The sequence below is a fragment of the Schistocerca piceifrons genome, chromosome 1 (genome assembly GCF_021461385.2).
Source record: "Schistocerca piceifrons isolate TAMUIC-IGC-003096 chromosome 1, iqSchPice1.1, whole genome shotgun sequence".
NCBI lineage: Eukaryota > Metazoa > Arthropoda > Insecta > Orthoptera > Acrididae > Schistocerca > Schistocerca piceifrons.
This window is the reverse complement of record NC_060138.1, coordinates 746333101-746349092: the sequence shown is the minus strand read 5'-3', so window position 1 is coordinate 746349092 and position 15992 is coordinate 746333101. Positions and strand designations below refer to the sequence as shown.

General features: G+C 41.6%; 1 protein-coding gene across 7 annotated transcripts in view; it reads right to left on the bottom strand.

The window, feature by feature from the left end:
• LOC124711768 (ankyrin repeat domain-containing protein SOWAHA) overlaps window positions 1-15992 on the bottom strand; it is a 624792-nt gene that overhangs the window by 138801 nt on the left and 469999 nt on the right. The gene's annotated exons all lie outside the window — the stretch shown is intronic.

Genomic DNA, 15992 nt, shown 5'->3' with positions numbered 1-15992 from the left:
GTTACGAGCACTGAAGCAGTTGTACAGACAGGTTGGCAGGTTATTTTTGACAGCAGTTACATTTGCAGCATCACTGAAATACATATACACATAAAAGCGTAAATTTCATTTGGAAGTTCCGTCATTGAAATGTTAGAAAGGTACGCTAACAACTTAAGCTCCGGTGATGCTGTGCTTCGAAATAAACAACAGCGGAGAGTAAGTGCTAATGAGAAGATTATGATGTTGGAGCTAGAGCGCTCAGCGGCTTGATCATCAACGCCCTTATTGCGTATCAACATTTGAATTATAGATCTCGCCGCAAATACTGACACACACACACACACACACACACACACAGCTGCATGGAAAGCTCATATCTTGACCGCAGCTGAAGAATAAACAAATACGGAGCGTCAGACTGAAGCAGCTCGGCCTCCGGCAGGGAGGCGCGCCGGCCGCGGGTCGCCGCCGCCGCCGCCGCCGCCGCCGCCGCCTGGCCCCGCCCCCCGGCCAATAGCGTGGCCGTGTCACTGCGGACGCCGCCTGCCTGTCTCTGCCGGCCGCCGCAAAAACTGCCCGCGCCACGCCGCGCCGCACCGATCACAAGAGCACACGAGTCACCCCCCATATTTCTAGGAAATAGTAGTTTCCCGGTTCGCACTGCACACCTGCTCTTTACGGTAGTCTGTCCATAGCGCAGATCCGACAAGGAGCAGACTAGAGCTGCACTCGCTCTGATCAGTTTTAAGTTTTTTACAGAGCACACAGGATGGCTATCGACCCTTCTCCTTTTAGACCAAAGCAGTTAATACGTCATTAACCCCTTACGAGGGTATCTTCCGCGCGCACTTTTCTGCCTCAGTGGGTAATTTCCGCTAGCGCAATTGCGCTACCTGCCCCTGCTTCTTACTGCATTTTCTAGGCAAGCATTTGGACAGAAATACAAAGTAATCAATACAGGCTGTTCCCGCTATCATTTGGTATTTACTGACATCAAAACAGCTTTACAAAATCAAAACATAACAATGTCCTATTTAAAAATTACTATCTCGTTACCGCACCATTCTTACATTTCGATATATCTGTTAATTATTGAAAAAAAAAAAACACTTTAAATCATATAATTGGTGAAAATTCCTGGCAGATTAAAACTGTGTGCCGGACCGAGACTCGAACTCGGGACTTTGCCTTTCGCGGGCAAGTGCTCTACCAACTGAGCTACCCAAGCACGACTCATGCCCCTTCCTCACAGCTTTAATTCCGCCAGTACCTCGTCTCCTACCTTACAAACTTCACAGAAGCTCTCCTGCAAGGAGACGATTGTGGACACCTCTTCCGTTTGAAAGGTAGGAGACGAGGTACTGGCGGAATTAAAGCTGTCAGGACGGGCCGTGAGTCGTGCTTGGGTAGCTCCATTGGTAGAACACTTGCCCGCGAAAGGCAAAGGTTCCGAGTTTGAGTCTCCGTCCGGCACACAGTTTTAATCTGCCAGGAAGTTTCATCAGCGCACACTCCGCTGTAGAGTGAAAAATTTCATTTTAGAAACTTATAATTGGTAATTCAAAGCAGTGCATTTATGTCCACTAGTGTAAAACATAGAGCAAAACAAAGATCGATCAGGTAAGCTTCATCTGAAAGTGATTTCACAAACCATGAACCTGAGCAGATTTTCATTCATCCACACACTCGGAGCCGACTGAGCGCCTGCAGGAAGCGCAAATATGGCGTTTGCAGTTTATATAGACCGCTTCAGTCTTCTTATCCGACGACTGAGGACACAGGTAACACCTCTTCCGTTTCACTGGACCAAAATTCTGCACTGAAGAACGCGAGGCCTCACTGGGAATTGGGCAACGCAATGACAATCGAACATTTATCTTAGGTTCCTCTGCTCATAGAAAGTATTCTGTTTTGTTGTTTCGCAAACTCGTCAATATCTGATGCATTCAGGTCAGATTATGTATCGTGTTCACTGTTACATTCAGGATCACTTTCGTTGCCAGCTTCAGCATCACTGTCTTCAATAATAGCACCTCGTGTAACCAGTGAGTGAAAAGGGCCTCAAAATCTGGATCTGAAACACCCACTCTATCGTTGTTAGCTATGCCGAGCGATATTTCCGTAATTAATACAAAATACAAAGCGTTTAAAATTACAGAGTTCGTAACGTAAACTGTGTGGTTGGGTCACGTCATACTGCCAGCAACCTATTCTACTTACCAAGACATATTAACAGCAGCTCGCAACAATGACTGATCATTACAAACGCTCATAACGAACTGAACTAAAGCTACTGAGAAGCAGAAGTGCTCAGTACGGAAAATTCCGGCGTCATGCGCATTGAAATGTAGGAGGGGTATCCTCGTACGCCACAAAACCGATTGAGGGTTGAAACATACCTAAAAAAAATTAATACGTCGTTTCTTTCTCAGTCCTAGATGCACTTTTTTCATACATGACTAGTTTCGATCACAGATCTATGTTTCTCTTCAGATCTATGTAACTGTGTCAGCAACCCTCGCGTCCGTATCTAAACCTCACGTCAGAATATGGTATTCTGCGTACATGAAGCACAGCGTGTGAAACCGCCGTAATTAGAACGATAACTCCATGAATGAGACGAGTAACAGCTGATCGCACGGATTTTCCGCACCAAACAACTGCCATCGGCGCATCAGTTAGGGATCATTTGCTCTGAAAACTTAACGTCTGCCCTGGACTACGCTAAGTTGAGCACAGATTGTTGGCGGGCCTATTTTATCAGAGGTTTTCTCTTCTGAATCTTAGTATGGCAAATAACAGTGCCGCGGATGCTGCATCCCTAAAAACACGATTACGGTGGTAGTGCGAATCTTCCTTTCGCAAATGCGCCTAATGTTTGTTTGGAGAAAAATTTTCTCACGCATTTCGAACCAACAATGTTTCAAGAGGGATTATGGCTTTCTCCTGCACTAGATCCTCTTTAAGCTGCTTCACTAGAGTTAAACAACAACTACTGCTAAGACGAAATGCTTTGCAGCCACCATCATTGACACCACTCCACGTCAGACACCAATGGTCAAATGTGAAATCTGTGATACCCCTTAGCCTGTTCTTTCAGCCGCTGGTTTTTTTTTCTGTAGCTTCATCTCGGCAACAAAGACATTCGCGTTGGCTCAAAAATACTGAAGAGTTTAAAGCCACAGTCCGAGAGGCCATTTCTCCGGAAATGATCGCGAATGCAATGAGGAGCTTCCGCGAATTTCTATAGCAATGCAGCACCAATGATGGAAGCCATTTCTCTGATACACTTTTCAAGAAATAAATTTGTGTTCGTCTTCTCGGGAATGACAAAATGTTTGTAAATGTTACCTACACTATCTGATACATAAGTATATGGACACCACTATGTAATGCGGAACTGACCGATAAATAACACGAGAGAAGCGGACCCGCCAATGCACAAGGAGGCAGTGAGTATTGTGTTGTCAACATATAAGCACTAACAGTTGATCGCACGGCAGCATAGTGAATTGGAACATGGTGTAGTCACTGGATGTCACATGAGTGACAAATCCATTAGGCGCATTTCAACCCTTCTAAAGCTGGCCAAGTGCCATCACGTGATTGTGAAGTGGAGAGCGAAGGAAGAACCACAGCTGAACCAAAACAGGGCAGACTTCATGCACTGATAGGAAGTGACCGTCGAGTAATAAGCAGGCTGGTTGTACCAAAATCACAGCTGAAGGACTCACTCAAGAGTCCCAAAGTGCTATCAGTAGTCGAACTAACACAATGAGCGTGCGTATGGAGTTAGAAAGAACAGGGTACAATGATCGAGCAGCTCCCCATAAGCCACATATTTCTGTAGTCAACACTAAGCGACGCTTGAGGTGGTGTAAACACCGGAGCAACTGGAGAGCGGATGACTGGAAACGAGTGATTTGGAGTGATGAACCGTGCTACACCCTGTGGCAATCCGGTGAAAGGGTTTGTGTTTGGCAAATTCTTGGAGAAAGTTACCTGCAATCATGTTCAGTGGCAACAGTGACGTACTGAGTAGATGGTGTTACGGTACGGGGGAGTTATTCATAGTTCGGATGTGGTTCCCTTTTGCGCTTAAGAAATCGCTAAATGCTGAACAATATGAACACATTTTACAGCATTGTACACTGTGTACAGAAGAGGAACTGCTCGGAGATGTATCAGCATGGCAATGATCCCTATCCTAAACCACCATCTAAGAAGCAATGGATGATGGACGATAGCATTTCTGAAATGGATTGGCCTTTGGGAGGAGTTAGAACGTCGACTTCGCAGAGGATCCCAGCGTTCAACATGACTACCTTGTGTAGTTTTAGCTCTTGAGAAAGAACGAGCTGCCAGCTCTCCACAGACATTCAGTCACCTCCTCATTGAAAGCGTCGTCAGCAGAGTTCAAGCCATCATAAAGCCGAAGAGTGGCACACCCCTTATTAATACACGTTAGACGTGGATACTTTTAATCAGATAGTGTACAAGCTACATTGGCGTAAATATACGCAGAAGTTAATAATAACGAAATTAAAATGTACTATTTCCTGTGAGCCACTCCGTATATTTACCTGCGCGGAAGGTGTCATGTTTATGTTTATTACATATTTCCTACAGATAGTTAAATAAAAAGCAATAGAAAGAAGAAGGAATCCCACTGCTAACCTTCGGCCCTGTAAGTTAACTATCAGATCTCTTTTTAGCAAACCGGATCTCTTCTGCAAACCAGATCTCTTCTGCAAACAATGTGTGTGATATCCAGGCGGTATAAAAAAATAAAAACTACGCGGAAAGTAACTGGTTACTTAGGTCTGTACACAGTACTCCGATAATACTTTACGGACTGCATTATCTGCACTCGCAAAACCGAGGCTCTTCTTGATAACACGAGAAGGAGCTAAATCATAATATTCATCCAAATTTAATACTGGTTTACTAGCTTTTGAGAGTGCTGCAAAGAACCAGTTCAGAGGTGAAGTGAGATTGTTAACGCTGCACAGAATGCCATACAGGGCTCGGATATTGAGTATTTCTGAATGCATCAGACAGTAGAAGCCCTCCAATCAATAGGATGGGAATTAACCTTGTTTTGCAAGTCACGTACGGACAGCGACCGTTATCAAAAGACTTTCACAACTATACGAGTTTAGGAAGTTGATTCAAGTCTGACAAGTTTGCCTTATGGACCGTGAATTAACTACATCGTGTAATGGCGAAATTACGAGAGGCGTGAATCGCCTGGACCACGTGGATGAAGAAGTCCTAACTATGAGAGGCACCCACATGCCTTGCTCATACTGTGGCATCAAGCAGTCAGGCCCGCAAGATGAGTGGTCTGCCAAGCGAGTGGATTCATTCTTATTTATCGAGTAACATGAACTCTCGTACTCACAACTACGTTACAAATTATCCTCCTATATGAATAATACGCAACGGAAACACGCATCTGACTATCAATAATTTACAGAACTCTGACTGTTCACTACGCACTGGCAATACCACATTTTCTTTTTTTTTTTTTTTTTTATTTAACGGCTTTTATCAACACGTGGCCATCGCACTGAATATGAGTGGCGCACACATTATAAATTCTGGATATCATGACAACATACAATTCGAAGGAAAAGGCCACCAATCTTTTTCTTTTCACTATCTTATTTATTCCGATAAATTCTCTAGCCTAAACACACAAATTCTATAACCTACAACAACAACACATGAGAAATTCCGCCCAGTGGGCATGGTTTTACATTGGTGAATCTCTATATTATGGTCTCGTAATTATTTAACGCTACAGTGCACTTTCTGGATAGGATGGTGGATCTTTTATTATACCTCACACTTCGACTCTCACAATCATCATAACGAAACTTTCCTCCAGACCGAGCGGTACCGAAGGAACAAGCATAACCCACTAATCTTTTGAAACTACCTTGCTACTCTCCCATGCAAACCACACATACCCAAATTACATGACATACATCACACTACAATATGAAATACAAAACACTAAATAGTCACAACACTATCACTTTCAGCTTTCCCACTTCAATTAATATTTATCCCAGTTTCACACGACACTGCCCCACTTCGTAATTCTACTTTCCTACTATGAACTCTGGAGATATATGCACGTCTTCCTGTGCAATGCAAGCCAAGTGGTGTTGCTGGATAGACGGCCGACTCACCTTGCTTCACTCTCAGAGTTTGAATCTAGCGTCACACGGAATCATATCACGCAAAGTAATATTAAGAACGTATTCTTCACACACGCGAGTCCTCAACTGATACCATGGACGAGTACTTCTCTTTATCTTTTGTCTCATACACAGTTTGAGACTCACACAGTACTCACCACGTGGAAGTACTCGTCTCTAATTTAAAATCTTGCACACGCCATTTCTTAAATATTTCAACTTATGGTACCATGCTATTTCTTAAATATTTCAACTTATTGTACACACGCTAGTAATTCAACTTAAGCACACGGAAGTATTTCAACTTATTGCTACACGTGGTTTCATTGTGACCGTTGGTCATTTCCGAAGACTACTACGATCCCATTAATATTACCTGCCTGACATTTAATTCTCCCCACAAAAGTTCCTGAAATAGAGAAATTATTATTTCAAACTACTCTTAAATATTCCACATGCATACCATGTCTCCACTCTTTTGTCTTTACGGAGCACAACTAAAACAGGTCTTATCAGCACAAGATCCAGCGGCAGAGTGCTGAAACATGGCAGTTCTCTAGGTCATCTCGCACCTATCTCGAGGTGGGGGAAGACCATGCTACCGTATTGGTCAGCCACATTTCAAGCACTCAAAGTTCAGGTAAATTTCATCTCTTTGGTCCCACCAAAGGTGGCCAAAGGATCGACTCAAAGATAATCATATATTCACATTCACTATCTGCGGTTAGCAGACGACCATACATTCATTCATTTCACAGATCTCACCAAACTGGATGTAGGGATTTACTTTGTGGGAGTGCACATGTGATCAATTAAATAAATAAATTGTCATTCTTTCCCACACTGGTATCCGGCTTCGTTGTATTAATTGAAATTGAGTTATTTTACAAAAAAAAGTGTTGTTCTGACAAAAATAATGAAGTATGGTGTACCTATTTTCAATGTCGGGCGGTACTGTACCCTTTCAACTAAACTTCTCTAGCGCCAACTTCACAAAGCATCTTCCCGGGGTTAGTTATTGGTAATGTTCTGGTTCAAAAACTTCACTTTCAAAATCAAACTGAGGTCAAAACGCTAAAAGATGGAGCCTCTACCTGTGTTTACTTCAAAGAAGAAAGTAAAGAGACTGAAAATCTTGACAGTTGGCAACATTTGCCACAGCAAGTCGGTGCGAAGATGTATTCAGTGATCGTAGTGTGTGTGTGTGTGTGTGTGTGTGTGTGTGTGTGTGTGTGTGTGTACGATAAAACAGTGGTTAATTGGTTCCCAATTACTGAAGCTTTGAATCGTTGATGCTATCACAAAGAAAGATGTCACGTTGACCGGTGATTAACCTGTGCACAGGTTCTACTTTTTTTCCGTTCCGGCAGAGTTGAAAGGAGCGATACGGTAACCGTCAACACGGACTCACCAGGCCATCTCTCTTTCCAAGACTTCTGGGGATCGTGATGAAGTCAATTACTATCGTCACCAAGTTCCACAACGGCTTCGCGTCAGTTTAAAATTTGCTGAATTGTCAAAAGAGGATATGGAGCGGGACCTTAGCAGGCTGTGGCTTTAAGGGGTATTAACAGCCAGTGTTGGGAGTGCGAGCCGCGACAGAGAGCATTTTGTTACGGAAGACTGTATTCACATACTAGAGTAATCAGCATTCTGGGTGATAATAGCCGCCAGTTTCATGAAAATTCTTAACTAAGTGCTGATTATGTGATTGCTTCCAGAAACAGATCCATCCTATCCGCCAGCAGAGGATTGTGCAACTGAAGTACTCGGCATGTTTGTGATACTGTCTAATGGAGTCGCAAACCAGAATTCGTGGGTAGTTAACAGTTTCGAACCCAACAGTATAAACTATCGAGGATACAGCCGACAACCGTCGTGGTGACGTCACAGAAGAATGCTTGAGGTTAGTCTACGCAACACGGAGCAAAATCCATTGACCTGCCCGCACAAGTAAGAAGGAACGCTTCTAAGAGCGCATTCGACTAGCTGACGCAGCCATCAGTATCTGATTCTTAGTGGAAACACTAAAATACTAACTGTGTTTCGTTACCATGATGATGCAGATGTGCTATCAAAATATTTTAATCATCATTATAAACTTAAAGTCGCTTTCTTTGGGACCAGAATAAACTCTTGACAACTATGAGCATGTGAATTCTATATAGTTTTCATGTTAGAGTGACAATGCTCCTGCAGTCTTAATGGACAGGTGAAATGGTTCACCTTCACACGAGAAGCTGATGTCCTCGCAGTCCACGAATTGGCCCTCTGAGCAGCAAATATGCACATTATGAACAAGATACGATAATCAGCCCATTTATTGTCTTCTGAGTCACGCAGGCAACAGACTTCTCTCAAAGAATGTGCACTGTAAAATCTCAATTCCAGTGAAACCACGACTGAAGATTGGCAGGGATCGTATTCGCCTTTTAAATAAGACTGTAATAGCAGACAACAATAACAACAACAATTTGTTTGACAATGCGTCAGCTATCATCCACTCATTGACTTTGTGGAAGGTAAGTATATCTAACAAATGGTGTTCACTCTTCTTTTAACAAAACTGTTATCCACGAACGATTTTTCTCGGCAATGCGCCCACGACTGTACTGACACAAATTTAGACGAATCAGTGATCAGATCGATAGAGTACTTAGATGTTTAGATATCGTCAGAAGAGCAGCTTTCGGCCGGGTTAATGTTACCAATGTAGCAAGCAGACCGACTGTGCGTAAACAGAAATGAGCTTTCATAATAAGTTTCTATCGTTCTTGCTTGGGGCATATGTCTAGTTCTTCTAAAAGCTTCTTTCTAAAGACTGCCTATATAGTTTTCATCTTAAAGTCTTCTTGTTTCATATCATCATACAGGATGCACGTTAATAAGACCGATAAACTGGAGGGACGAATTCGTGACTGCAAATGGAGGAACCCTGCGCTAACGAATGACAGTTCCTCTGACCAGGTGCCGTGTGTTCCTCGTTTGTTGCAGGCTGTGTGATCGAAGCAACGTACTGTAAGCAGCAGAATGGTCATGTCGGTAACAGACCTGTGTTTGTGCACGGCCAAGCAGATGGAAATAGCGAGGGGCAGCACAGCTATACCAAATAAATATCCTCTCAGAAACCAACCACATCAAACAACATCTCAAGCCCTTTTTGGGCGTTTGTGTGATCACGAATCCTTTCAGACAGACGAACGTGCAGGGAGGCGGCGGACAGTGCGCACACTAGATTCGGAGAACCAGGTTCTACAGGATATAGAGAAGAACCAGGCAAGTGGCCACTCAACATGAGCACGGTTATGTGTATCCTGTCTGACAATCCCATGGAGGTCACTTTAACATCTGTTGGGACGTAGGTGCGATGCAGCTCTGTACTGTGTTCTGCGATGCTTTAATTTCGTTGCACGCACACCGTCCATTTCCGGACACATGTTCAAAGGACCTTTTTTCCCCAAATTTCAGTCAGGAATCCGTCCCTGCAGTTGTCTGTTCTATTAATTTTCACATTACACATACTTCAAGCGTCACATAATACTTCATATTCAGCAAACTGTCCTTCATAAACGTTACGCATTTCTCATAATTTTCGTATATTCAGACGTAGCCTATATTCCAACGTAGTCTACTTTACCCTACATACCAACGCTAGATAGCGCTCACTTTCCCTTCTCCGGTAGGAAAGATTATCTTGTTTTGGCAATGTATGTTTAATGGTCGACTTACAAAAATGTACTGAGAATTCAACAGAACGTAGCGCAAAATCCGCACACTTGGTACTTCAAACTTCTTTCTGTGCAAAAAGTTGTGAAGGGCATTTTGACAGTGTCATGGTCACAGAGTTTTATTTGCACATTTCGAAGATCATTGATCAATAATTTTATGGCTCAATAATCACCTATTATTTGGTTTAAAGTCACGTGACGAGGCAATTAGTTCACGTTTTTTGTGGCTAACTTTTGTCCTTCGTAAGATGATGGACGTTAAAGAAATCTTATCAGTTACTTTTTAGTGTGATGGCGTTCTTACACACACTTTTTAACCAGTCATTGGGGGGATAAGAGTTTCGCGGTTAATTCTAGGCAGTACGACCTACTTTATGAGTCCCTGGATTGAGTCTTCGCGTTACAACTGTGATGTTGAGTGCGCTTTTATGCGCAGGGCAGAGCATTTCAGGCGTTTATCTTTACGTCTGCCTAATTAAAACGAGTGGCAGTTACCCACTTCAGCGAGGTGCCTTTATTACTGGTTGTCCGCACGCTTGTTTTGTTAGGTTATCTCTTAATGGCGGGCTTGGAGCGGCTGTAAATTATAAGGCCCCTTACGCCCGGTAAAAGGCGAAACCGCAGAACCACCGAGGCAGACCTAACTGCGAAGTGAGACCCTATGCGAAAGTCGTAATTCATTGGTACCCGAGTTTGCTCTGGAATGTATACGTCTATCCGTTTTCATTAATTAGAGACTTCACAATGAATCTGACAACTGTCGCAATCCAATCACAGATGAAAAGAAAGGTGAAAACATCACGGGAAATGAAAAGTACGGAATTAAACAGACAATCTATGAAAATGAAAAAATAGCAAGTCAAAACATAAATAGAACAGAACAAAGTGGATGTATCATAGAAGACAATAGAGCCAATGAGAAATAAATTTCTCTGCACAGGTTCAGATTTAATGTAGGTGTTCAGAATACTTGCGGCTACTGGACATAGTAGCTTCTCGTTGGTTTGGTATGCCTTTGGAATATAGTGCAGACATGTCTTACCACAACAATTTCGGTCCTTTCAGGACGTCTCCTGTTCTCGCTGCGCTGATATACGAAGATACGCAGAGTCGCGTAAGACGCTTGCAGTTGCGGTACTGTTATGCGTATGCTAGAATGGCTGATTTGTTTTGTAAATCCACTTGAGAGCTCTTACGACCGTACTGTCATCCGAAGCACAATGACCATGGATTTCCAACAGAAAAACGACAACCAGCCACGATTCAATAACTCACAAGGGAGGAATTCACGATTCTATAAGTATTTCAGAATTATTAGAGATCTAATGCTTATAAGTGCGAGTTTTAACAAGGTATGATTGCTATATACCATGCTCAATGAACTTACGGTCGAGAAGTCAAAGTTCGATCATTTTGGTGACCATTTAACTACAACAAAATACAAATAAAGTAACAATAAAGCTAACAGTCTTCTCGCACTTGCATGCCAAAGTTACAGAACACGTCCAACAAAACAATCTCACCCGTACAGGGATTACATTCGCATTTCCGTATATGGTGAAACGCCAGCTGAATGGTGACAATGAAAATAAATGCCGGACGACGACTGAAACTCGGATTCCCGCCTTACGGGAGCGGAAGTCTTAACCACTTCGGCTCTCCGAGCACATTCCCTGCAAATACTCAAACTTCCACGTGTCACCGTTTTGTCTACATCCTACACTGGCACAGGTACTGCGAATCCCGTACAGGGCCATATTTTTAGGCGTGAAATACTATAAACAAAGGCAAGAGATTCGCGGTAACTGTGCCAATATAAGATGTAGACAAAACGGCGACACATGGAAGTCTGGGTCTGCACAGGTTGCGTGCTCGGACAGAGGCATCGTTTACAGCGACCACTCGAGTGAAGTGGGAAATCCGAGTTCGAGTCACGGTCCGGTACAAATTTTCATTGTCATCAATCAATAGTGCAGCTGGAGGTATCATATTCGCAAATAATTCTTGTACTTCATTCAGCTGACGATCCTTCGGACACGCAAGTATGTCTGAAGGACATCGCACAGTACGTCGAAACAACATAAGCATTTCAATAGAATAATACAGACTTACCCGTATTGCAACTAAAGAAAAAAAGAAAATTTCCTTTCGTATGAAATGCTAATGAGATAAAACATTGTAATATTTCGTAATTTACATTAGTAAACTTCTTTCATAAAATAGGTCCCCTCCAAGCCAAAGTTCCCTGTGATTTCGGCTTGTGGTACTTGACTAAGGTCACTGAAAATACTTGGCCTTATTGCAGATTACTTTTCCAATTATATAGTATGGTGAAATGCTGGTGTAGCCGAATCAAAACTCTCCCACAGAAACCTCATTTTTAAAATATGAAACTTGTTTCACAATGTTTTTGAAGTTAAATTGTTACTGGAATTGCATAAATAATACACTCGACTTTGAATAATACTCTGCTTTCAAATTACATTCTCAACACACACTTATATTCATTGAGCAATGAACTGCAATCAGAATCAAATCAGCAAAAGCATGCCATGAGAATGCGAATGAGAATTCGAATGTTCAGAGTCTAAATTTTTCGTCACTTATAAATCACTTGTGAAAAAACATTCTCGTCCCGCTATGACGAAGTTTGTATTATGTCTCTACGATTTAGTTTCTCCTTGCTCTTAAATAATCTTTGCCACTGTGCTTGAACATTAACTATACTTCTTCTACGTAACTAAAATCAAAAAACCACGTAAAAAGAAAAGAGGCGCCGTAATCTTTGCTACCCAGAATATTCCAGTCCTTAAAAACAAAGTGAAACAGTTTTTGGCAAATAATTCGTAATCCATCAGCATGAACTGTTACAGAATCAGTATAGTTGGTTTTTAACACGTTTATCACAAAAGAAAGAACGGATATATGCACATGTCGGAAAATTTTCGGTGCCATACACTAAAATAGTCCAAATTACAACATTAAATGCAGTTGATGCCTAGCAGTTACTTGACTCCTCGCTTTTGTCTCTCACGCAAGACGCTTGCTGCGTACAGATAGTAACAGAAGGTTAAGCACATGTGAAAATCTTCACTGGGCAAGCAATTAATTTTCTAAATCTGATCAAAGCTCGAAATAGAGTCTGCGACATTTGCCTCGTCAGTTTGGATAAGAGGATGTTCCTGTAACAGATACAGCGAGAAAATACAATGAAGTGTCAATCTGTGGAAATCTCATTCTATCAAGCACTACCAACTCATATAAAATGTCAGTTCCATGCCGAATTACCTAATTTTGTAACTCAAATGAAAGTTATAAGGGATGTTCAAGCACTCCGTGGTTTTAACCAGGCAATTCCCTTATCTGTTATTTCATCACAAAAGTAAATACTTTCCACAATCAGAAAGCCTCGTTACAAAATTCATTTTCAGAACATTCGAAATGAACAATAATTCTGAAGTTTGGCGGTCACCCTCAAGGAGCTCGGAATTAGAATCTGACCGACGCAATAAAAAGCACCTGTTTCTAGTCCTTAAATCTATAAGTCGTATTCTGTTCTCTGCTTTCGTTGATATGAACACCACTGCCCATACTTATCCACGGCACATATCGCTCAGTTACTTTCACAAACAGTTATATGCAATATCATCATCATTAGGATGCGTTGGTACTTAGAGATTTCCAGAAATTACTTCGGTAAGATCCGTTCGCTTTGATGAACAGTCAGTTAACAGCGGTCTGTCTTCCACAGAAAAGTCTGGTTTCCTGGTGCACTCAATCACTTTAAAGTCTTGGTTAACAAAATGGTATACTATCTGCACCCCATTTCTGTAATGCGTCATGAGAAGTCTGTTCCTTAAATCTGACTAAATTTATTAAATTGCCTGCACGCGAAGATGAGCGAATAACTTACATATAGATGTGCGTCGAAAAATTTACGAGTAGGCATTTCGTGTTCACCATCATTTTTAACCTTCGTTCTGCTATTGGAGGAACTGCTGTAGTTGATCAGGCGTATGCATGATATGGTCTGAAAACTGTGTCGTCTTCTCATGATCTTATTTACCTGTATATGAGAGTCAACCACAAAAAAATTATATTTTTAATAAGGCAGAAGGCAATATTTACGAAGACATTAGAAACCAATCACTTTGTGCTTCCAGAACAGCGCAAACATAAACGAAACCGAGCGACTGCGTGTGTTCACACAGGCCACACGTAGCCCCCGTGACTCGGCATAACACCTGCTGCGTGACAAATTCTCCTGTGACCCTACAAGCCAAACAACCGTGACAAACTGTCGGGCCATGCATGCTAGGACCAAGCGTCGGATCAGCGTCTATCGATATCTGATTGGTATTCCGTTTGGACAAGCTGTCTGCTTGGTTCTCTCCGTTGCGGCAAAGGATGAAAGATTTAAAAAAAAAAACATCGATATATAAAGCAAATAAGGACGCTGGTTAACGTCACGAATACAAAAATTGAGTAAACAACCCACTGAGCTTTTTCCTACACTGTAAGAAGTTGCGCAAGCCATTAAAAAGAAGCATCTAGACAGGTGCTGGGTACCTACATTTAGGACCGTGTTCGCTATGACAGCAGGAAGTGTGAAGCACCAAAGTTGCTTATACTAGATCAACATTACTGACAGTATTTCATAAAAGAATAACTGCATCACACATTTATTTCTTTAGCATTTTTGGTGATTACCACCAATTATACTTGTCATCAAAATGAGTTCCTGCATCTTCAAAAGAGACAGAGGAAAAAGTTTATCATGCCAAAATAAAATATATATATCAGCGGTTTGAATTTACATTCTGTCGTTAAAACCTATTAGCAGTTGCTTCTTGGAATAAGATCAGAGAGAAGGACGTTCCTGCTTGTGAAAAATCCTTTCTTTTCTGTTACCCACTCAACATAATAGCTCATGTCTTTCAACTGATATCAGAGAGAAGGACGTTCCTGCTTGTGAAAAATCCTTTCTTTTGTGTTACCCGCTCAACATAATAGCTCATGCATTTCAACTGATAGAGCACAGTAATCAGTCGTCCTTTTCTTTCAGATTTTTTTAGACAAAACTAGCCTACCTTCATTATAAGGAGTCCTGAACGAACTGTGACAGAAGCCTGCAGAACAAGGGACTGACGTATTAGGCCATGCATTGATACTATGAAATAGTACGTTGATAATGGCTAGGCACTAGCCGAAATCTAGATTTACCTAATAAAACCTGAAAGACGAAAGGACGACTGACTGCTGTACTCTATTATATGAAAGTCATATCACAGACGTTGAGTGCACCCACATTCCTAATGAAAGGTAACCTTGATAAAAGCTCATGTGCTGTATCATCAAGCAATTATGGTCACCACAATTATTTTGTTACCTTACGTGAGTTCTCTAGAATCTTCTATGAATCATCGTCATGATATGTTTATGATGTAGAACGTATTAACAAATTTCCAAAATTAAAACTTTTCTTCGGAAATATGTATACAACCATTCAAGTGAGTGACATTTACTTTCTTCGAAATCTATGCTTTTTCTCTATGGTCAGGAAGAACTTGTCAAAAAGTTTATTGTTAGTATCAAGGGGTATTTAAATTTCACTTCGAATTTTGTATGGCTTATTGACAGAGCAGAGCTATGCTGTGAACAATGATGGTAATTTTTATTCCTAATGTTATTTCCGAAAGCTACTGTGTTTTCTTTTTCCTTCAAAAAAGGTGCGACTAGTTGTCGATGAGATTCTTCGTAAGGAAATAACGAGTCCTATAAAGCAGATGTTAGTATATTTAGGGGCTTCAATATTTCTGTAAATTAGTCTTGGACGTATGCTTCAAATAATTCTTAGCGTAAATATTTGTAGAATCTGTACATACACAACTGCTCCAAGATATTATTTCATGTGAGATTAATGAATGCAAATACAGGATATACACCTTATTGTTTAAGATCGCCAAAATAACTGTTCACTCGAAGAGTAACAGCTGCAGGACATAAGGAGACGTACACTACCTGGTCTCTAATTTGCGTCACACAATTTATTGCCTCGTACAGAACACGTAGA